Below are 23,566 nucleotides of genomic sequence, written 5' to 3' on the forward strand. Positions count from 1 at the left end.
TAATTTTTACATCTGTAAAAGGGGAATAATTATAACAAAGTATACCTCACTGGGTTTTGTGAGGTCAAGAGAGATGATATATGTAAAATGCTTTAAAATTTTTTTCCCTTTCTTTCTCATTTTCTTTATTGAATAGCATTGATTAGGCTGTCCCCACCCATAATAAATAAGCAATTTTTATTCCAGTTTCTCCTAGAGGTGGTAGGCTAGGGGAAAAAAAAGGTGGAATCAGCAGGTGACTCCAGAGACAAGGAGCAGGGGCCTTCCTAGGTATCCTGGAAGCAGCTCATCTGTTTGGTGGGGAAAAGGGGGACCAGGAAGGTCTTTGCATGTGGAAGGCAAGAGCAGATATGGTAGAGATTCAAGGGGAAGAGATCAAGGACAGAAAGTTAATGGAACACAGTCAAATACAGACTAAATCGTGAGCATGGATCCTGCCATCATTCTTCAGTCTTCACCCAAACTCCAGTACCTGATAGTATGGGAACTTGTCGATCCCCACTAGGGTCATCGAAGTCAGTGTCTTTTTTTATTGCGGTCCTGTAGTCCCAAGAGCCCCATTGCCTTCTGGTAGTTGAGTATAGCCAGGCCCAAACTGATGGCATAGGTGGTGACACAAACCAGGAGAAGTCATAGAGCACCAAAAAACAAGATCCAGGCTAGGTAAACTGAACTCAAAAGAGAAAGCACGGAGCTGAACCTCAACACTGACGAAACCCATACAGCACTGGAGCCGCTGGCTATAGAAGATAGATAAGAAGGAAGATGCTGTTGGACTGGCTCAGGATGCTGTCAGGACCCAGGACGGTTCCACCAGTTCAAAGCCCCTACCCCACAGGGAGGAAAACACGTGGGAGCAACTGATGGACTAGCCTATGTGGCAATAGGTGTGGTACTCCCGGCTCCTGCGCGCTTCGTCTTCATGGGCAGTGCTTAAGAAGAGAGACCAGCCTCCGCTGGGCAAAGCGCGAGCTAGGCTGTTCCCGGGCTCCGCGAATCTGCAAGAGGACTCCGTGGTGGCTCTCCGAGGCAGCCAAAGCGCAGAAGCCAGAACCGAGACTCTTTATAAATCTTAAAGTGCTATATCAATGTCAGTTCTTATTTTTATCCCCGGTGCAGTAGGTACTTAATAAATGCCTATTGAATTGAATAGAGTCAGTGATAACTTTTATGGCCAAAGTAATAAAACTCTCACTTGGACTGTGGCTCTTCTAAACTGTTTTACAGAGGTACATGTGATTCTTCAGATTTAAGGCACTAGCTGAAGACAAAAGTTGTCTGAGTTGGGGAAAAAAAGGATGATTTTTCGGATGGAAAATAGAAAAAAATTCTAAACATGATAAAAGATTGACTTTTGTAAGTTTTCCAGAAGGAACACATTCCAACTAAAGGAGTATATTCTTTAAATTTAGCAGTTACATAAAAGAGGGATTTTTTTAAAATCAGTTCTTCCTTCCAGGAGGTAACCCAGATAAAAATTTTTCTATATTACCTCTTTTGAGAGATAGAATTGCCAGTTGGCAAATCCAGATTTTCCCACAAGCCCCCCTTTTAGCTGAGTGAAACTTATGACCTCTCAGTGGCTGACACCCCCAATTATCATCAGAGCTTGCCTCTGCACCAACTATGGAAGTCCATTCTGAAATTGTGGCAGTCAAAAGGAAACAAAGGTATTCAGGAGAATAATATTTTACTTTATGTTAGTTTGTGAAATAAAATGAAAGCTTTAAAAAAGCAGGATGTAACAAGGGCTAAATAATGACTTTCTACAAAGTCCTTTTTGTTGCTTGTGGATCATTGGAGATGCAGAAATATGGAGCTCTGTGTTATGAGTGCTGTTATTATTGCTATTCCCAACTGCCATACTGAAGATGCTTCTTGCAGATTATTCTACCCCAACCAATGGATCATTAAATAACTATTGGTCATACCTCATGCTTCATTTGAGTCTCCAGCTCCAATTGTTCCATAGTGTGTGTGTGTCTCCTATTTTCATGTACCTTACAGGCAATCAAACAGGCCTATAAATTTGCCTAGACTGCCACTGAATCATTGCTGGGGAAACCAGAACAGACATTTCTTTTTGGCTATCATAAATTAGAAGTCTAAAGGATTATAAAAACCCTCATGTGACTTTGATAGCCAAGGTCTTCAACCAAATGTTTCCCAGTACCTTCAAAGACAGTAGTAAATGTCTGATTTTTATAAGAAGTAGTGAGCCAGCCTCTCGAGGATGTATAAAATAGATTTTAGGAGTATAAAATAGAATATTGCTACTATTTGGGAGGAGAATGTAGTCTGAAAGTGATCAGAAAAGACTGTGATAAACAGAGGGATCTGAAGAAAAGCTGTAGGTCAAGGGAAAGGCAGTGACCCTCATACCATAAATTGGCAGTACATTTTGAGCCTTACAGATGGTGCTCAATACTTTCTGTGTTTATATTCTCAATCTGTAATTTATGGCACTTGCCTAAAAATAGACAATTGGGACCACAACATAGCAGGGATTGTTGGGGGGAACTTGGTGCTGGAGAGAAGATTCTGTGAAATTTTTGAAGGAGAAAAAGAATAAAGTCTAATTTAGATTAATGAGGTCAAAGAACTGGTGCCTTTATTCCTCTTTTTTTTTTTTTTGCTTTAAGAGAGACATCCAGCTTTTAAACTAGGACTTAATAGAGGCTGGATGGGGGTGGGATCATTAAGGGGGCTAGATAGAGAGCTGGCCTCATAATCAGGAAGGAAACTAGGTACAAGTCCTGTCTCTGAACATATGGGTTGTGCCACCCTTAGCAATTCACTTTGTCTTTCAGTGTCTTAGGCAATATCCTAAGACTCTTACGTTACAGAGCAGATGCCAATTTGCATCTGAGGATGGAAAGTTTCTTCACTGGAGTACCCGATACTAATCGTAAGTCCAGTTATCACCACTCCTTCAGAACCTAGCATTAACTGCTCCAAAGGCTAAGGGACTTTGGATTTGGCCTTATCACGATGGTAGAATCAATATAGGTCAGGGGTATTTCATCTTTTTTTGTGTCATGGACCCCTCTGGAAGTCTCACAATAATGTGATTACACAGAGAAAACAAAATACATAGCATTACAAAGGAAACCAAATGGAAAGGAACTGGGTCTACCTTCCAAAGTGAGAATCAAGGGAATATTCTCATGGTTTTTTTTTTCTCCATTCGAATTAAGAGTGGAAGATGATAAGTGTGTGCATAACACATATGCATACATACTTATATGTATGTGCCTAAACACATGTAATATGCATAATACACATATATAACTGTATATATTGAAATGGTCATAAGTTATATGTTTTTATAATGTTACATGTGAACTTGTGTGTGTATGTATTTATGTGTCATAAATACATTAATGACCCTAGCCAAGAGCTCTTAGTCTAGCTCTCCTGAACACATGGTGGATCTCAGTGGCCCTATCCTTAGATCTTATGTGATCTTGGGAATAGAAAACAACAGGATCTACCTTCCAAAGTGAAGATCAAGGCAACATTCTTCTTGATCTTTTTCTCCACTTGCCTTAGGCATGGAAGATGATGGGCAGAAGGATTTATTATTATCTTTATATTCCCAACTAAAAATGTTTTCTCATTAACTTTTGGCTAGAATTGCTTAAAGCAGTTTAAATTTATTTACTCTAAAACATCCATTTTGTGGCATGAGGGAGACTACTGTAAAAATCCTATTGAGGGTATTAAGAATGGTGGGAATTTCTCTAAATTCCATTAAATCAATCAAACTTCTATCTAAAATATTTACCTAACTTTCTAGTGATCTAGAAAATGGTTGGTAAAGATTAAGACATAGATTTTGGTCATATTTTTAAATGTTATAATGGTCCACTTTTCAAATAATTCTTTGACTAACAGTAATAATATATCAGTCCTTAATTGGGTGTTTATATTCTTACAACCTGACATTAAGTAGGAATGCATTTTGTGTATGACATGCTAAATAATGATGTAGGAATTCATTAGTTTCTCCATTTTTATTTTACAGACACTATTATGATTTTAAAAAATTGGGTTCTGTCAGTTCAAAACAAATCACATTTATCAAAAGTTATAAAATTAACATTAATGCTTAAAATATTTTTGGAAGATATTCCCAGTAGGTTAGTAGCTATGAATCCATCACATTTGTAAAAACATAGTGTTGTATTATGAGATGAGAACTGTCATGATTTTTAAAAGTTTGGCTTACAATTTCAGTATACAAATCTCTGGCAGTTTTAAACTGCCACATTATTATTGAAAACACACTAGGAGAAGGAGATATAATGAATCTCGGCTGATTTAGAGGTTAAATTCACACAGGGTTCAACTCCAATGCAGAATCCTTTTTTTTTTTTTAACATTTTTTCTAAAATGTGGGTGGGCTTTTAACAACATAGTCCCAGTGGTAGAACATTACACTCTCCTGGGCCTCCTCAAAGATTCATAGACTGTTAGAGCTGGAAGAGACCTTGGAGATCATTTGCTGTGCAGCCATCTTATTTTAAAGATGAAGTAACTGATTCAGAGAGGTGAAGAGATTTGGGCCAAGGTCACAGGGCTAATAAGTGTCAGAACTCGGATCTGAATTCCTTCCTCTGTAAATGTTAAGACTAAATTTACTCTGAGCTATGGTATTTTATCCTGGCTTTCTGAATGTAGCCCTCATAGTTTGCCTCTTCTCCTTCAAGATAAACAAAACTCAAGTGCTGCCTTTTCCTGATCCCCATCACCAACACCTGCTAGTGCCTACCTTCTACTTGACTATTTTGTTTGCATTTGTATTTATTCACTTGATATTTGTTTTGCATTCTTTGTACTTATACCCCAGTGCTTAGCATGGTATCTGGCACACAACAGATTCTTAATAGATGCTTATCAAATGATGGACTAATTTTCTCCTAGGTATTTGGCTGTTTCATGTTATTTCCTATGCTTCCCTCAAAAAATGGGGTCTCCTCTCTCTGTGGGTGTTTAAATGTCCTAGAGATAGATTGTCTGTCCCATAATGCTGCTCAGTTCCATGGTTTAATCAACATTTTGAATAATTCATTTACCTTCCCTGAAAGATCTAAGGAGTAATTCACAGCCTATTTGTTAGCTTTTGTTGATGTTCTGTGAATTCTAGCTTTTCAGTAGAAAAATTGTGTGTTTTTTAATAATTGTTGATGCATTTTTTAGTTCTTACTAAACAGTGCCTGAGGTAAAGAGTTGCTAATCCAATTAAGAACTACTAGATTCTCAATGAAATGCACTCATTATGGCTGGCCTCCCTATTCAGATTTCTTTTTAACTAGCTTTATTACTCTCAAACATTTATTTTTTTTAAACATCCAACTTAGTCACAAACACATTCCTTTGCAATTCCTTCATCAGTGTCCCTTCTGAGTGAACTGAATTGTTAACGCACTCTTAAACAAATCTGAATACTTGAGATGTCTTGACTGCTTCCTATCAGTATCAAAAACATTATGAATGAATACAACAGCTGCATCTTGTTGCAGGGTAAGATTAGTGTTTTACCCAAAGAAGGACAAGGGAAAATTGTCTGCAACAAGGGAAGGACAATATTGTAAATGAAAAAAAGGTCTACCCACAGCTTTTCAATCCTGGTTAAGACCAAAATTGCTTTGAAGATTAAATAAAGAACATCTTTTCTCCTTGGACTCTTTCCTTTTGCAGATGTTTAGTAGTGCCAAACAGTAAAGATTGTAAAATTATTAAAGAAGATTGGAAATATGACTTGAAGCACACTGAAAAAAATGAAACCAAGACAGCTGTAAAAATGGTTACACAAATATTAGGAGCTGCCATGGTTACTCTGTGAAAAGATTTGTGAGGAAGGGGCAAAATATGGGCCATTGAGGGTCTTGCTTGTTTGGAAAACTCCTTTCCTTCCCCTTCCACATTGTTTCTCATTTATACTTTATTTATACAAAATTGAAAATGAATCATGATGTGAATCAAATGTTCCACATCCACACAAAGCAAAATGCATTACATCTTCCTACATTGAAGGGAGTGCCAACAGGCCTGGGTTCTAGTCCTTCTCTGACCCCATGGCTCTGTCAATATGGGTGATACTGGAAAAGTCACTTATAACTCATATGGGCCTCAGTTTCCCTTTCTATAAAAGGAGTGTTGGACTACATCATCTCTAAGGTTCTTTTCAATTCTTACATTCTCTGATCCTATAGTAGGATACACAAAGACTAGAGATAAAGAAAGCAACGGTTTGGAGTTTAATAGAAATAACATATGGTCAATACAAGTAGTTTTTGTTTTATTGAACATTAATCACATAATTAAATATAATTTATTTTCATAATAATAGCTTGCCAGCATCATGGAACATATCGGTGTATGACCCAAATGAAAAGATTTCCTTTTGAGGGTGAGGCTCTCCAAAGTCCATTTTTGCTAGTGATATCATGGCCCAGAACACTACAAAGTCTGCTTAGTGAAATCTCCAGTAAAGTACAAGAGATAAGTTTAATGATCCACACTGGGAGAAAAAAATTACCAAATGAAAAATGTATATTTTCCAGATTATAACATACAAGAAGATGATGAGCTCATTAAACTAATCCATCAATATGTGCATTTTGGACAATGTATGTGCCACGTATAATGAATGCATTGGACCTAGAATAGGTATTAGTAGGAGACGAGACTTAATTGTATTTTGGAATTTACTCAGAGCTTTTAATGAACTCATACAGGTTGCTTCTGCAGAAGCCTGGCTCTTAAATATTGATATTCTCCCACAATTGCTAAATGACTAAAAAATGGAACTTTAAGTAAACTAAAACAACTCAAAAGTCAATGGAGTGGCTAAATAGATTGTAGTACATGAATGTAATATAGTATCACTGCTCAGTAAAAAAAATGAATATGAAAAATTCAGAAGACTTGAATTGATGCAGTGAAATAAGTAGAAACACACAAAAAATCCAAATAAACAACTATTACAACAATGGAAATGGAAATGGAAAGTTATTAATTATGATTATTGAGCTTGGCTTCAAAGAAGGGTTGAGAAAACATATCTCCCTCTCTTCTTGGCTGAGGACCTTGGGTGGGTATGAAAATTGAATGCTGTCAAACGCGGCTGACATGATGACTGGTTTAGATACTGGGTTTTTTAAAAAAATTATATTCTTTATACAAGGGTGATTAGGGAAAGGGGAAAGAATTTATTTGGAAATAAAGGAGATTAAAAACAAAATATATCAATATTATTAAAAGCCAAGAGAAAGTACATAATGAAGACTGCATGTAGTATGTAACCATTTCCTTCCTCAGCTGTTTTCCCTATGCCTGCAGCAATGGCCGTAAGAGGGAACAAAGTAACCAGGACAATTTGTAATATATGTCAGAGCTTTTTTAATTTTTATTTTCAATTTTTTTGCCACTCAGTAAGGCAGTAGACAGGAACACATTTCAAACCCTTACAATTCTCACAGCACGATAGTACTCCATCACATTCATATCCTACAACTTGTTCTGCCATTCCCAAACAGTCCCTCAATTTCCAATTCTTTGTTCACCATAAAAAAAGAGCTGCTATAAATATTTTTGTACATATAGGTTATTTTCCTTTTTCTTTGATCTATTTGGGATACAGAACTAGCAGTGGTATTACTGGGTCAAAGGACATGCACAGTTTTATAGCCCCTTGGGCCAAGTTCCAAATTGATCTTCAGAATATGGTTGACCAGTTCACTATGCTACAAACAGTTGATTAGGGTGTGTGTGTATATACAGATATTCCCCTCGTTCCCTCCAACATTTATCATTTCTGATAAAGTTGAGGTGGCACCTTAGAGTAGTTTTAACTTACCTTTTCTCTAATCAATAGTGATTTGAGCACTTTTTCATATGACTTTAGATAGTTCTGATTTCTTCTTCTGACAGCTGTTTATTTGTATCTTTTGACTCTTTATCAATTGGGGAATGGCTCATATTTTTGTAAATTTGACTAGGTTCTCAGTTCTGTTTGAGAAATGAGGTCTTTACCAGAGAACTTTGCTGTAAAAAAATTGATATTATTTCATTGTCTATGGTACTTTTTAGCAAAAGTACTTTCCCTAATTCTCACTTTTAATTAGATCTATTTTTTGCTTTTACTTTGAGATCATGATCACTACCCCTGCCTTTTTTTCAGTTTTGATGAAGCATATTTGATTCTGCTCCAGTTCTTTATCTGAACTCTGCGTGTGTCTGTTTCAAGTGTGTCTCATAAACAGCATATTGTTGGACTCTGGTTTCTAATCCATTCTTCTATCTGATTCCCTTTTATGAGTGAGTTCATCCCATTCACATTTACGGTTGTGATTATTGTGTTTTTCCTGCCATCTATTTTTTTCTGTTTCCTTGTCTTTGCTCTTTTTCTCTTGTCCCTCATCAAAAGTTTATTTTGCTTCTTACCCTCAATCTGTTCTTGCTTTTATCATCTACCCCTTTCTCTTATCCTTTTCCCCTCCTATTTCCTTACTAGGTAAGTTACATTCCTATAGCAAATTGAATGTGTACATATTTTCCCCTCTTTGAATCAATTTCAATGAGAGTGAGGTTCAACAAGTGCTTGCCACCCTCTTTTTCCCCCTTTATTGAGAAAGTTCTTCCTTGTGTGCCTCTTTCATGTGAGATAATTACCCCCATTCTATCTCCCCCTTCTTCCTACTCCAAGTGTGTCCATCTTTCTCAACCCTTCATCTTTTTTTTGGTTTTGTTTTGGTAAAACATTCCAACAATGAATTTACATCTACACCCTCTGTCTATTTTATACTCCTTTTAACTGCCCTGATAATGATGAAGTTCTTGGGATTTACAACATTTTTCTATATAGGAATGTAAACAGCTTAACTTCATTAATACCCTTATGATTACTCTTTCATGTTTACCTCTTCTTTAACTTAGCAGCTACTAAATCTTGAGTGATTCTGACTGTGGTTCAACAACATTTTAATTGTTTCTTTCAGGCTGCTTGAATATTTTCCTTTTGATCTGATCTGGAATTTGACTATAATATTCTTGGGAGTTTTAATTTTGCAATCTTTCAGGAGGTGATCAATGGATTCTTTCAATTTCTATTTTACCCTCTGGGTCTGAGATATCAGGGCAATTTTCCTTGATAATTTCTTGAAATATGATGTCTAGACTATTTTTTAATCTAGTTTTCAGGTAGTCCAATGATTCTTAAATTACCTCTCTTTTATTTATTTTCCAGGTCAGTTGTTTTCCCAATGAGGTATTTCATTTTTTTTCCTATTTTTTCATTTCATTTTATTGTTTCCTGATGTCTCATGGAGTAATCAGCTTCCGCTTGCCCAATTCTAATTTTTAGGGAATTGTGAAAGTGAAAAATAATATGCTACAGTCTATATTCAGACAACATCAGTTCTTTCTCTGGAGGCAGATAGCATTTTTCATCCTGTGTCCTTTGGCATTACCTTGGATCACTGTATTGTTGAAAATAGCTGAGTCATATTAATTGTCTTTTCATGATTTTCTTGCATCACTTTCATTTCTTTTCCCAATTTTCCCTCTACCACTTTTATCTCTTTAATGACCTTGTTGGACTTGAGTTCAATTAGCATTTTTCTTTGAGGCTTTGTTTATAGCTGTTTTCACATTGTTGTCTTTTTCTTCCCTATCACCGTAGGAGCTTTTCATGGTCAAATTATTTTTTGTTTTTGTTGTTGCCAATGTCTTGACTTTTAACTTTATGTTAAAGTTGGACTCTGCTCCACTCTCCCTTGGGAGAATGACTCACTCTCCCAAGCTTCAGACTTTTTTGTGCTGCTATTTTTAGAACTAGTTCTGGGGTTCTGCAAGTTTTTGGTGCTTCCAAGGTGGTGTGTTCCTGGGAGAGGTGCGGTCACTGTTCTTCTGGTCTGTGCTCTGAGCTTTACCCAGGAAGGGTCCCTGCTCCTGCAATCACAAGTGCTAATTTTCCTCTTTGCCTTGGAACCGGACCAAGGCCTTTGCTTCATTGTGACTGGTCCTCAGAGCTCCTCTCCACCCTGGAACTGCAGTTCAGAAATGCATATGAGCAAAAGAGTTGACAGTTGGTGTCAGCTGTAACCAGTACTAACAAAGAGTTCCCTGTAATCTCTTTCTGACCTCTTACTATCTCTAGGCTGAAAGCTCCCAGATATTCTGCTGTGATTACTATTGTTGCCATGAAGCGTGTAGACTCCAGAGAGGCTGCCACCCCATTGCCACAAACTTCTCCTGTCAATTTCCTAAATTTTCTTAGGCCAGAAAAGTGTTGCACCCTGACCTTTCATTGGCTCTGCCTCTCCAAAATTTGATTTGAGAGAGTATTTTAAAGTTGTTTGGAAGGGAATGTTGAGAGAGTTTAGCTGGATTGCCTCTGATCTGTCATCTTGGCTCCCAAAAAAACTTTCAGATCATTCTTAACGTTCTAGAAAGCAAGGTTTGAATTTCCTATCTGACATCGTCCTAAATGTTGAGAAAGCAATTATAATTGTAAAATACTTTGTTTCTTTTCTTGTTATATAAAGCAGAAAAGCTGTATTGTTTCTACATCCTGAAATGATCATGAGAGAATTAAGATACATAATTCTTCCCCCTACTCACATGGGAAACACTGGGCTGCCCATCCCTATTATTCTAAGACATTTAGGGAAATTCTCTCTATGGCATTTTTTTTTTTTTGCTTCATTATGTAGTGGATGGTGGCCCAGGTTTCCCATCATTTCCATTTTCTCAAACTTATTGTTCAGCATCAGGTACAGCACACCATTTCCCCTCTCATCAAGTCAAGATAAGAATTTGTTGGCTGCTCTGTTCTTAAAAGAAGACAGGGCCTGAATATCTTTTGTCACATAATATCTGAGTTGGTTGAGATCTTGGGGGTCATCTAGTCCAATCTAAGCCTGCATAGAAATCCGTTTAAGGCATATTTAACCATAGTCATTCATTCTTTACTTGAAAATGTTCAGTAATAGGGACCTCACCACCTTCCAAATAAACCTATTATACTTTTGGCATTCCAATCATCAGGAACTTCTTGCTTATATCAAACCTAAGTTTAACTCTGACTCTCTTTAGTTTCTGCTCTCCTAATTCTATCTTCTGGGGTCACAGAGAGTAAGTTTAATTCCCCTTTTTCCTTTTTTACAAAGTATTTTATTTGATTTTGCCTTTTTTCCAGTTAATAAAGGTATAATTTCTGTCTTCACCTCTTCCAACTGAGTGAAAAAAGGAATAATTGACCTAAACCATTTAAATAAATATGTGTAGCCAAATAAAACATGTGTATGAATTAATGCAGAGTTAAGTGAGTAAAACCAAGTGAACAATTTATGTAGCAACAACAATGTTTTAAAAACATACACCGTTGAAAGACTGGTCAATGAAATAACTAATAATGATTTCAGAGGACCGATGATGGCCCATGCTATTCACTACCTGACAGAGAAGTTATGGATTCTAAATACAGAATGAAACACAATTTTGGACATGAATGATGTAGAAATACATTTTGCTTGACTATCTAATTACCGTTCAAAGACACAAGGACAAGAATGTTGTGTTCTCTAATTTTCCTCTTTTCACCAAACTTTCAACTAGCCTTTAGATGGCTGGTTTCCAGGTCCCTCCATAATTCCAATCACATACCTCCACATAAAATTTTATATATGTCAGAGAGTATATTGACTATTATCAGATGTCATTAAACTTAGACTATTGGACTAATCAGATATTATTGCCAGACTCTCATTAGGCTACTGTTACTGCAGTTTAATTCTTTACAATACAAACTATTTTTTCATTGTTAATTTTATTTTATTTCCAATTCCAAATTCTCTTCTTATTCCCACCCCCCCTCCCCCACTGAGAAGGCAAGAAAAGCAAAATCCATTATAAATATGTGTAGTGATGCAAACAAATACCACATTAACCTTATCCAAAAAGAGCAAGAAAAACAAAGAGAAGAAAATAAGTTTTAATTTGCCCCCTCAGTTTGACATTTCCCTATCTAGAGGTAAATAGCTTGCTTCATTATGAGTTCCTTAAAATTGTGATTTGTCATTTAGTTGTTCAGTTACTGAGTCTTTCAAAGTGGATTGTCTTTAAAATACTGTTATTACTACATAAATTGATTTCCTGGTTCTGCTCATTTCGCTTTGTGGCAATTCATACAAGTCTTCCCAGTTTTTTGAACTTTTCCTTTCATTGTTTCTTACAGTACAATAGTATTCCATCTCTTTCATATACCACAAATTGTTCAGCCATTTCCCAGTTGATGGGCATCCCCACACTTTTCAATTCTTTGCCATGACAAAAAGAGCTTCTGTAAATATTTTTGGACATATGGATCCTTTTCCTTTTTCTTTGATCTCTTTGGAATATAGACCTAGTGGTAGTTTCTCTGGGTCAAAGGGTATGTACAGTTACTGCCCTTTAATTTTAATTATGCTTTGTTACTCACCTACTCATAGAGATTAATGGATGAAATGTGTGGGGACATAACATTTTTGGAAATGTCTACTGAGTAGATTCATTCTGCTTTATTATATTTACTTGTTAAAAGTGTTTTCATTTTCTTTTTCTCCATTTTTAATTGGGAGCTTGAAGGGGAGTAGGATTATCAATATTGATGAAGAAAAGATCATTGTAACCTTTTTTTAAATAAACAGAAGAGAACAAAAATTTTGGAAGGAAGCACAGACAATTTGTACTGTTTAGCATGTAAGTGTAATGTGTAGAAGTTATTTACTTTTTAAAAAGTCTAGCAGTATGAAATGGAATATTTCATATAGAAAATGGAATATTCAGAGAGAATCTTCTTTTTATGTTCTGATGCATGTTTGGGAATGCTCTTTTTTTGATTTTTAAGTTCAGAATTTAAAAATTTTAATTTAGTTATGTTTCTTATTCAAGATTGTCACCTTAGGCACACACACACAAAAAAACAAACCAACCAACCTAGAATAGTCTCTTGTGGATTTTAAAACATCGTTTCCTTTTTCAAAGTTCTACCGTTAACCTTTGATAAATTTCATAGAATCAGTTAGCAAGCTTTTCCCAGACAGTGTTATTGACTCATAGTGTTGACTTATAGTCATGGTGTTTTGGTAAATAATCAAAGCAAATTGAAAACAGTTTTTTATAATGAGAAATCAGGGCAAGGTCGACTTGCATACTAACTGGTACTCCAAGTTTCTACTCAATTTGAGATTACCTATAATTTAGGGTCAGAAACATTTAGTCTTTGGTGATCTTGCTTTCTTATCAGAATTGTTGTAGGATGGAGACCAAGGGATTCATTCCCCCAGGCCACCAACCATTATACAAACATATCTTCTAATTGGTTCTGATTTTATATGTGTTTGAACTGTTGACCACGTCTTTAAGATGGCATTTTTTAATCTTGTGATTTAGGCTTTGGAGTTTTATGAGGGCAGCAGTCTGGAGGATGTGTGGGATGGTTTACAAAGTTTTGCTTGGGGATCTGGAATTTAAACTTGTATCATAATTTATACCCAATTTTTAACCTTATTAAAAGATGACTTTTGGGAAGAAAGGGTGTATGTAAACCATCACATCTAGAATATAATGTGAATTAAGCAGTGGGTCTGATAATCATTCTAATTCAATTCTTTCTTTCCCTCCTCTTTTCATAATTTGCACAAAACTGTGATTATTGGTAATTTTCAAGGTATTTTCTGTAGTCATGTTCTCTCAGCCTGATGATTCAGAGGCCAGTAAGAGGAGGAGACTTGGTGGCTGGGAGTAGGTGGCACTGGAAAATGCTGAGTGCCAAATACAATTATTGCTAGCCAAACACTTTTTTTCAAACTATTAAGGAATGATGCATAATTTTCTGGGAGACATCATCAAAATATATTTTCACTCAGAAGAACTGGATATGTTAAGACAACAATGAATTTTTCCACCTCCCTGAGGTTTTACATGTTTAGAGCAATGGGTTCATCATTCTGAGTGAGTAATCTATTCCTTTGCTCTACATTTCAATTAACTCTTAACTACCTACACTAACACAGAAAAAATAAGACTAAAAAGTATAAATCAGATAAGAAAAGTCATAGAACATTAGAGTTGGGAGGAACCTCAGATACCATCCAGTCCAACCCATTCCTAACCAAGAATCTACCTTTATAACAGCACAGAAAAAAATCATCAAGCAACCTCTTTCAAAGACTTCCAATGAAGCAGAAATTAACCCTCCTCCCATAAGGAGAAGTTTATTCCATTTTTGAATACCTTCAATTGTTTGGGAGATTTTACATCAAGCTCAAACCTAACTCACTGTTAATTTTCTCCTCTAGCTCCCAGTTCTGTGTTCTAACATTGAAGAACAAATTGACATCCTTTAAATTCTTGAACACAGCTATTATGTACCCTTAATCTTCTCTTCTTCATGCTGAACATCCTTAGTTCCTTCAACTAATCACAAAAATGAAATAATACATGCAAATACTCATGCATACATACCCAAAGAAATGAATATGGGGGAGATCGATGTAAATATCTGCTGGGAATTCCTGATATACAAGGCACTACGCTAGTTATTATGAGATCAAGAAGGAAATTGAGCAAGGCATTTGAATAAACTTTATCTGTGTGCTTTTTTAATTACTTCTTTCTTTTTTGCTCTTTCCTTGAGCTGGTCATGTGGAGCAACTTCTCCCTTCCCCTCCATTGGTCTCTCTAATCACTGCCCAAAGTAATAAATAGGATGGAAGTAATGAAAGGGAAGCACTAACAGACCAGGGCACTGGTCCCATCAAAAATCACAGAGGTACTTCATTGGCATGGACTCCAAGAAGTCAGGATTACCCCCATGCCATGATGAGTCTTGGAGTAGGATTCTAGTCCTTTACATGACAGTCATCCAATGAATTAAACAGATCTATGATTTGGTCAAATGTGTGAGTACTGTCCCCAATAAAGTAGATCACAATCCATCTAAGACCATCCATTCTGTGCAATTCTTATTGATAATTTCCTACTAATCCATCATAAGAGCTCTTTTTGGTATCCTACCAGCCTGAATAAAAACTGCTAATATTACTAAGACTAAATAAGATCAGGTTAACAGTTACATACCATTGGATTTGTCGAATGTAACTAAAAATGGCTTACCTCTGGGTAGAAGCCTATGGAATGACTAATAAACAAGGGTAGAATCAAAAGACCCTACATGAGGACACCTGAATAACTCAGACAAACATACATTGACAAAGAAGTATTTTATGGCAGCAATTAAGGACCAGGTCATTACTACCAGAAACTAAAGAAGGGGATATCTTTAAGGAGTCAAGATTTTTAAATCAATATAGATTATCCAAGGAAATGGTGGAGACAGTACAACTCACCATTATTGATCATAAAAATTTAGCACCTACCAAATATCTCACAGACATGTGCTGTCTTTCATGGACTGACAGAAGACAAATTCCTATATTACAAATAGAATCTTGAAAATGTCCTAAATAACAATCAAAAATAATGATCTGGAACCAGACTATTATCAGTGACCATACTGTTGGCCATGATCCCAGACATAACATTAATACATAAAAAAATTCATAATTCATAAGAACATTTTAAGTTATATGTCCATCACAAACAAATATTCATAATCTCTTATGTGGAGCATGAAGCACTCAAAGTATAAATGCTTGGCTAAGTAGATCAAAATGATATGGGAACAGGTTGAAGAACCTTCATCCCTATTGCCCTCACTGCTACCGGACTTACACCAAAAATACTTTCAGTACCTTAGAAGATGAGCTTACGTCTTAGTACTTTTATTCAACCACAAAAACCAGCTATTTCATCTACCTCTGAAATCTTCCATAAAACACTGAATATAAAGTAATAATAGCAGAATAATAACTCATCCCAGGATTCTCTTTATTTGAAGCCCATCAAGAAAGATGAGAGAATGAGATGATGACAAAATATCTATAATAATAATGATATTAATAACATAATTTTAAATTCTAATTTTACCCTTCATAGCTAAGCAGAACACATCAATATTCTTCCACATGAAAATCCCTCAGATATTTTGAACACAGTTATCATGTGCCTGCTGAGACTCCTCTTCTTACATTTCAATATTGCTTGTCCCCAGAGAGTAGATTACTCAACCAGTGTTATGGACCTATGTCTCTAAATATGCAAAACCTCAGAGACATGGAAAATTGTAATGTTGTCTTATTATAACATAATAAATCCTTCTGAGGAAAAGTATACTTTGATGACATTTCACAGAATAACATATGGCATTTCTTAGTAGTTTTCAAAAAAGAATTCAGCTTGCAAAAATTGACTTTGGCCCTATCGCCATTTTTCCAATGCCACTCTATTCATTTGATGACAGACATTATATTAATATGTTTGAAGATAGTTATTATATTAATTCAAGCACTCCTATTATATGCAAGGCATTAAATGAGATACTAGAGATTCAAAAACAAAATGAAAAATAATCTCTTGCCCTCAAGGAGTTTACTACGTTCAATTGGGAAGGGGGTTACAACATTCACACAGAGAAGGAAGTATAAGATAATTTGTGAAAGGAAAAAAAGTCTTAGCAACTAGAAGGACCTGCTAAGTTTCCCTGTGAGAGGAGGGACCTAAGATCAATGAGCCTGTAAGGAACCTAAGGATTCTAAGAGGTAGAGATAAAAAGAAAGTCAAAATTGTGAGTTATTGTTAATAATCAGTCACATGTTTATAGTGTTTTACAGCTCACTTTCCTCCCAGCAAGATTAAGTTAAGTAGCAAAAGCATTATTATCTCCATTTCACATGAAAAACAAAGGCTGAACATTTGCAAACCCTCTTCTTTTCTTCTTGCTTTTTGATTTCCTTTTTAGAGAAGATAAAAATATTTTACTGCTGTTTTTTTTGTTTGACAGGTAGGGAGAATGCATTCCTTTCCTAGCAGTTAGGAACCTCACCAGATCAGCATTTTTCAAGGCCTAGAAATTAATCTCAGAAGTTTTGCTGGGAATTCTACAAAACTTCATTCCCCAATGAAAGGATTTGGGATCACCCAAGTTATTTGCACTTCATGATGCTATGACAAGTCGACTTCTCAATGTGTTTTATTTCAGAAAATGTTAACTCAGATGACAACTATCACTATAAATGTGAGAATAAATGTATATAAATCACAGTTGTCCAAATATCAGTTCATATGGCAGACAGATGAGAACACAAAATTTCCCACAGCCTGTGGTATAGTCTTTTAGACTAGCTCTTTAATATTGTAACAAAATAAGTCTTTCCCAAGAAAATTATTTTTTTTCTTTTTCCTAATCATGGGCATTATTCAATATAAAAAAGTGTCTGGTCTTCTTTCTCACAAATATGTGATTTAACATAAAATGGTATTTTCTTTCTGAGTGTAATAAAGACAAGAGAGAAACAGAGAGAGACAGGAAGAAGACAAGAGAAGAGAAAAGAAGACAAGAAGGTAGGAGAGGATAGAAGAGCAAAACATAGGACAGGAGGTGTGAGGAGAGAACATTCTTACATTTACAGAGAAAAACCACATGATCAAGAAATTCAATGGTAAGGGTAGGGTATTTTGTTTAATAGTGTTAAAGATAGAGCTGTGCTGAAAAGACATTCAACTGTCCCTGAAAGCCTGATCAAGAGTAATAGAATTTTTTGTTTTAGTAAGTAAGATTTAATATTTGGTAGTGTTTTCCATATTGTAAGCTCCTAATTAGTAGAACTTGGCTTGTTTTATAATTTCATTTTAAACATTATGCTCTATTTTTGAGAGCATTTTTAGGTTACTAGTTATCATGTATGGCCATGGAGTTGCTCCTTCATCCTGTAACACATAACCCAAATAAGTTGGAAAAGCTGCAGTTTATTCCTGTCCTCAAACCCATATCTTCTTCCTGGTAAGTAGCTGGGAGGGCATAGAGGTAAGATTTTTTTTTTTGGATGCTCTTTTAAATTGCTGCCTTGGCCTAATATGATAATCATTTTAAATGATTTTTAAAAAAAATTACTACAGAATTAGAGGGGAAAACAAAATTTAGAAATCTACTCGAAATAGTTCTAGTAAATTGAACATAGCGTTTTGTCAACAATCATTTTCTTTTTAGTTAATTTCAATATTATGTGTCTAAAGTAATAAATCAATTCTTTTCTAGTTTTTTACTAGTTTATGTCCATAAATCCATGCTATTGTTTGAGTTTATAAATTGCCTTATTGCCAATATAGAATATAATTTCTAAAAAGCTTTATTTTGAGCATTCTAAACCAAAAATCTATGGAACTTGTGATGGTTTTCAAATTGTTTTCAATATTTGAGGTCATTTCTCCCTAGAAATAGCAAGCAAGGATTGTGAAGCATAAGATGAAAAAAACTTATAAGTATATGTACTAATAGAATACTACACAAAATAAATCTTCCCTCCATAGGCCTAGGGCTTATGATACATTGGTTTGGGCAGAAAATAATGCTAACAAGGAAAAATTTGAATACAAATTTGATGTACAAGTCAAAGTTTAGTTTTTTGTTTCCTGGAACTGGTGGTCTTCACTAATAAAGTATCTAGTATTACTTTGTGGTGGCTTCATATGAGGGAAATTATTAAAAATTTAACAGGCTAAAGCCATTTTTGAAACAATAATTTTTTAATGTTTCTGCAAATCAGTGTTAGCATCCTCAAATGTTACAAAAATAGAACTGTTCCAATCTCCTATGGAAAAAGTGTCTGGTCTTCTTTCTCACAAATATATGATTTAACATAAAATGGTATTTTCTTTCTGAGTGTAATAAAGACAAGAGAGAAACAGAGAGAGACAGGAAGAAGACAAGAGAAGAGAAAAGAAGACAAGAAGGTAGGAGAGGAACATGAATTAATCTGTTGAAGTGGAAAAAGCAGTGGGTGAGGAATCATGGACCCAGGTTCAAATTCTACCTCTGAAGCTTATTAGTTATATGGCCTTGCATGAGTGTTTTATCCTCTGTAGACTTAATTTTCCTCATCTGCAAAATGGTGAGATTGCAATAGTTATTCTTTGATGTCCCTTCCAGCTTTAAATCTATGATGCTATGACATTTAATGGTACCTTCCTGCTGTAGACCTGCGATGTAATCCCCTCCTTTATTTTATGCTCTAACTTTATGAGTCCAGGGCTGTAAGCATTTCAGTGTTTATTATATAATGCACACACAAACACACACACACACACACACACACACACACACACACACACACATATATATATGTATATATATATATATATATATATATATACAATAAATGTTTATTTTTTCCTGTCTAAATTTAACCCAACTCTATTGTTTCAGTTAGATACCATTTCTTTTATTTCCCCCTCAGTTGTCCTTTCCCTTGGTCAAGTCCCTTTTGCATATTGGCAGATGGAAAGCATGACTCCCCTTAGCCTTCTGTTCTTAAGGGTGAACAGTTCCAGTCTTTCATTTTTTCCTGTAGGTCAATGCTTTTCAGTCCTCTCAACATTCTTGCTATTCTCTGTACTTTTTCCAAGAAATGCACATATGATATTAATATTAACTGACTGCATCAAATTATTCAATTGTTGATCTAATAATTGACATGTGAGTTTCTCTGAAAACAAAAATTGCAAGATTGTACAGACAAATACAGTAACTCCTCCATCACATGCATGAATATAAAATAAGCACAAAGAAGTAGATGAGTGTGGGAAAAAGAAAAGTCCAGCTGGATGCTTCAGAAAGGAATAGTGTCCTTTCACCTCTGGAATCATGGAGCACCATTGAACCTTATCTGTTGTTGGCAATGGATTAGCAATAAAAGGGAGAATCTTAGTTTCCCATCTTGTATTCTTCTTATCTTTGGAGGTATATGGAATTGAGCTAGAATATAAGCAGAAGCAGCTCAGAAATTTTGGTTCATTTATGATTTGGATTAATGTGTGATTCAAAACTCCTTGAGGCATTTTCTTTCTAACAAGTTTAAACTAATATGGTAACAGTAGAAGCACACTTCCTTGTATTTGCTCTGGAGAAATGCCACCAATAGGATTTTCTCTGGCACACAAAGTGTATACTTTCTAATAAAAATATCAACAGACCACATTAGTAATTATCCTTTTTTTCAATGTCCTCTATTATAACATGCTGAGATAAACTTTTTTTTTCACTATTTGTTATGGCTTCATCTTTAATTATTATAAAATAAGGCTACTTTCCCAAAGATTTGGTTTCAAAAGACATGATTTTGATTTTTGAGGAATCTTTTAAATCACATGTTTTCTACTAATGAAAAGTTGTTATTGTTTGTCCTTTGTTCTCAAAGAGGACCATGACATCAGGAAAGTGATGCCATGACTTGTAAGTGAATTGGATTTAAGTGAGGGAGGGCTGTGCAAAGTCATTAGCCTCACTTTTTTCCTCCAGAGTCATCTGGACCCAGTGACAAGATATAGATCAGGACAACTAGAGATGGCCCTGGACACAGTGGTAAACCTTGACCTTTTTAAGCTAAGGTCTTTCCCAAGTTTTAGTTTGTCTGAGGCAACACCCATTCAATGATTAAGGCTAGGTGAGAAATGAGGTAAAGAATAGCCTCTTTTACTGAGTAAAAAAAAAATCATTCTGGGAATGGAAGACCCTCAGGGTTTCTGGCCAAAATAGGAACAGTTACTATGTGTGTTCTGAGCCAACAGGGCCCAAACAATGACCAGGAGGGGCTTGGGCTGGGACCTATTATTGGCCAATCAATGAGAGTCAGAGTTATTTGGGTTTAAAGCATGGTCCTTAAGATAGAAATCTGGCCCATAAACCCCAAGACATCTTGAGGTTTCAGCAATCAAAATTTACATTTGTTTGGGCAAAGAGCCCAAAAGTAAGGAAAGTATACCCTATGTGGACAGATGGAGAGGAAGGAGGAAAAGAAAGGAAAGGAAAAGAAGGGAAAGGAAAGGAAAGAAGAAAAGAAAAAAGAAAAAGGAAAAGAAAAGGAAGGGAGGAAGAAGCTGCATTGCCCAACTGGAACTGGCCAGTTGGGTCCTTAGTGGGGCAGCTAGTACTACTCACCGGTTGTTGTTTATTCTTAGTTCTAGAAGAGGACCACGGCATCAGGAAGGTGATGCCATGATTTGCAAGTGAATTGGATTCAAGAGGATAAATGTGAAAGCAGGGAGGAAAAGTCAGTCATCAATCTTGGTTTTCCATTTTCCAGACTCAGTTACCTGATCAAAGAAGAGTTAATACTTCCCTTTCATCCCATTTAGCATGTATGAGGTAATCCCCTGACTACTGTCACAGAATCACAGAATATTAGGATTAGATAGGACCTCAAAAGCCATCTTATCCAACACATACTTGGGGAAAAAAATCCCATCTACAGCACAGCCAACAAGAGGTCATTTAGCATTTGCTTGAAAACTTCCAAGGAGAAAGAATCCACTCCTCCAGATACTCTCTAGCTTATCACCTTCCTTCCTGAACATAATATTCCAGATGTGGATCCTGACCACAGGATCCCGGATCAGCACAACTATTATCTATCCAGGCTTCAGCCTCATTTAAAAACAAAAATTAGGCTAGAGTTTAGTACGTGAATATGTCACTGTACTTTCATGCTTTGGCTTAATGTTTCTAGTCTGCTGCCTTTATGTATTGTGTCTGTGTCTCAAGATTCTCCATCCCACCCTACCAGCTTTTGGAAAGCTAACAAACTAGCTCTTGGGATACTAAACACATGCGCACGGCGCGCGCACACACACACACACACACACACACACACACACACACACACACACATCCTCTCTAGTGATTCAAGTGTCTGTGAGTAGCTGAAACCTAGATTGTGCCTCAACTGAAAGCAAACAAGCAGCTGAGGCAGATGAAGCTGTGTGTTGGAGGGAAGCAGACTTGTGTATTAACCCATTATAAAATATTCCTGCCAGGCAAAACCAAGAACCACAGAATCTCAGTTTGAAGGGTCCTTGAGGCCATTGACTCAGACTGAACTTGATTGAGAATTCCCTCTCCAATATCCCTATCAAGCGGTGACCTTCCCTTGGACCAAAGGCCACAAATCAGGGGAAATCTACTCCCCTAGGGCAAGAGACAGGTTTTTTTTGCATCCCCAGTGTCTAGCATTATGTCTGGTACAGAGTAGGAGCTTAATAAATGTTTGTTGATTGATTGATCACCAGCACTAATTGTTAGTTTTTCTAAAGTTACGTTTCTCTTTCTCTTCAAGTCAAAATTGACTTTTCTGTAGCTTTCATTACTCACAACTCAAATAGCTCCCATAGAAAACTATGTACTTTAGTTTCCAGCTGCTTTCTATTTTCTCTCCTACAGTTGGGTTAGCCTGCTGCTGGTGTTGTCTTGTGCTTTTGACCTCATCTTCTGTTTATTGTGGGTTGACACACTGCTTACTTGTTTACTATAGGAAAATGTTGCTTTGTTACTGCTCTTTCTCCCTCTTCTCGGTCCCTGACAGAAGCTCTGGCCTGCTAAATTCCCTTCTACTACATCCTCTCGCTCCCAGTTTCCCAGGTACTAGGCCAGCCAGGATAGCCAATTTCCCAAGAATCAGAACAAAAGACGCTGAAGACAGAAGAGAATGTGATCTTTGATGATTCAGAAGGCACTAAAGGATCCTGCAGTGCCTCAAGATCATTCATATGACCATGTGACTGTAATGAAGAACTGGATAATGAAGAGTTGAGAGAACATTGGCTGAAGCTGCTTTTACTTTGGTTATTTTTCTACGGTCTCTAATGCTGCCATACACCATTTAGTGTTTGATGTGCTGTGTGTTCTGGATATAGGTCATTTTTTTGATGGGGTTGAGATTTTCCCTTAATGGAGAGGTGAAAATGTGGACTCTTTACCACAAATGATCAGATTTTCAACAACAACAACTAATGAAAGCACTGTTTTTCAAAAGGCTGATAAAAAAAATTATTGGGCATGAGCAGAAGAGGGATGGAGGAACTATTGAAAATATTCCTTTAGCCTCCATTTCCTTGGTGCTTTCAGGAGTACCCACAGTCTTGGAGGTCTCTGCAAGCAATCAATTGGTCGATCAATAAGCCAGGCATGATGAAGGACTGGGGATAGAAAAACAGCAATGCAACTCTCTCCCCTCAAGGTGCATACATTCTATTGAGGACCCAATATGTAAACAGAGTATTTATCAAGCCCATAGAAATCACTCTTGGTTCCTATGTTGAGAGTAATAGAGAAAATCTCTGCATTAAACATCAATACAGTTCTTGGAAAGAGAAGAAGTAAATCAAACATATACTGAAGTGAGTCATCTCATGGCTCAGTTCTCAAGTCCCACGAAAGGCCCTATCACTGCTTGACCTGGGAAGATTCGAAGCCCAGAGATTCAGTCCTCCCCAAGCTGATTTATTCCTTGCCTGGACTCTTACTCCAAAAGAGAAACTGAGCTTTATTTTGGACTCTGAGTGTTATTGGGGACTAGTTGTACTTCTTAGATCCATGATTGGGCTCCTAGCCAGTGGCAGCTGTCAG

General features: G+C 36.3%; 1 pseudogene; it reads right to left on the reverse strand.

Moving 5' to 3' along the window:
- Positions 1-516: 516 nt before the first annotated feature.
- The window catches only part of LOC144456579 (vitamin K epoxide reductase complex subunit 1 pseudogene), an 81,897-nt pseudogene continuing 58,847 nt past the window's right edge, over positions 517-23,566 (reverse strand).

The sequence above is a fragment of the Phascolarctos cinereus genome, unplaced genomic scaffold, assembly GCF_003287225.1.
Source record: "Phascolarctos cinereus isolate Bilbo 61053 unplaced genomic scaffold, phaCin_HiC Scaffold_4;HRSCAF=312, whole genome shotgun sequence".
Lineage (NCBI taxonomy): Eukaryota > Metazoa > Chordata > Mammalia > Diprotodontia > Phascolarctidae > Phascolarctos > Phascolarctos cinereus.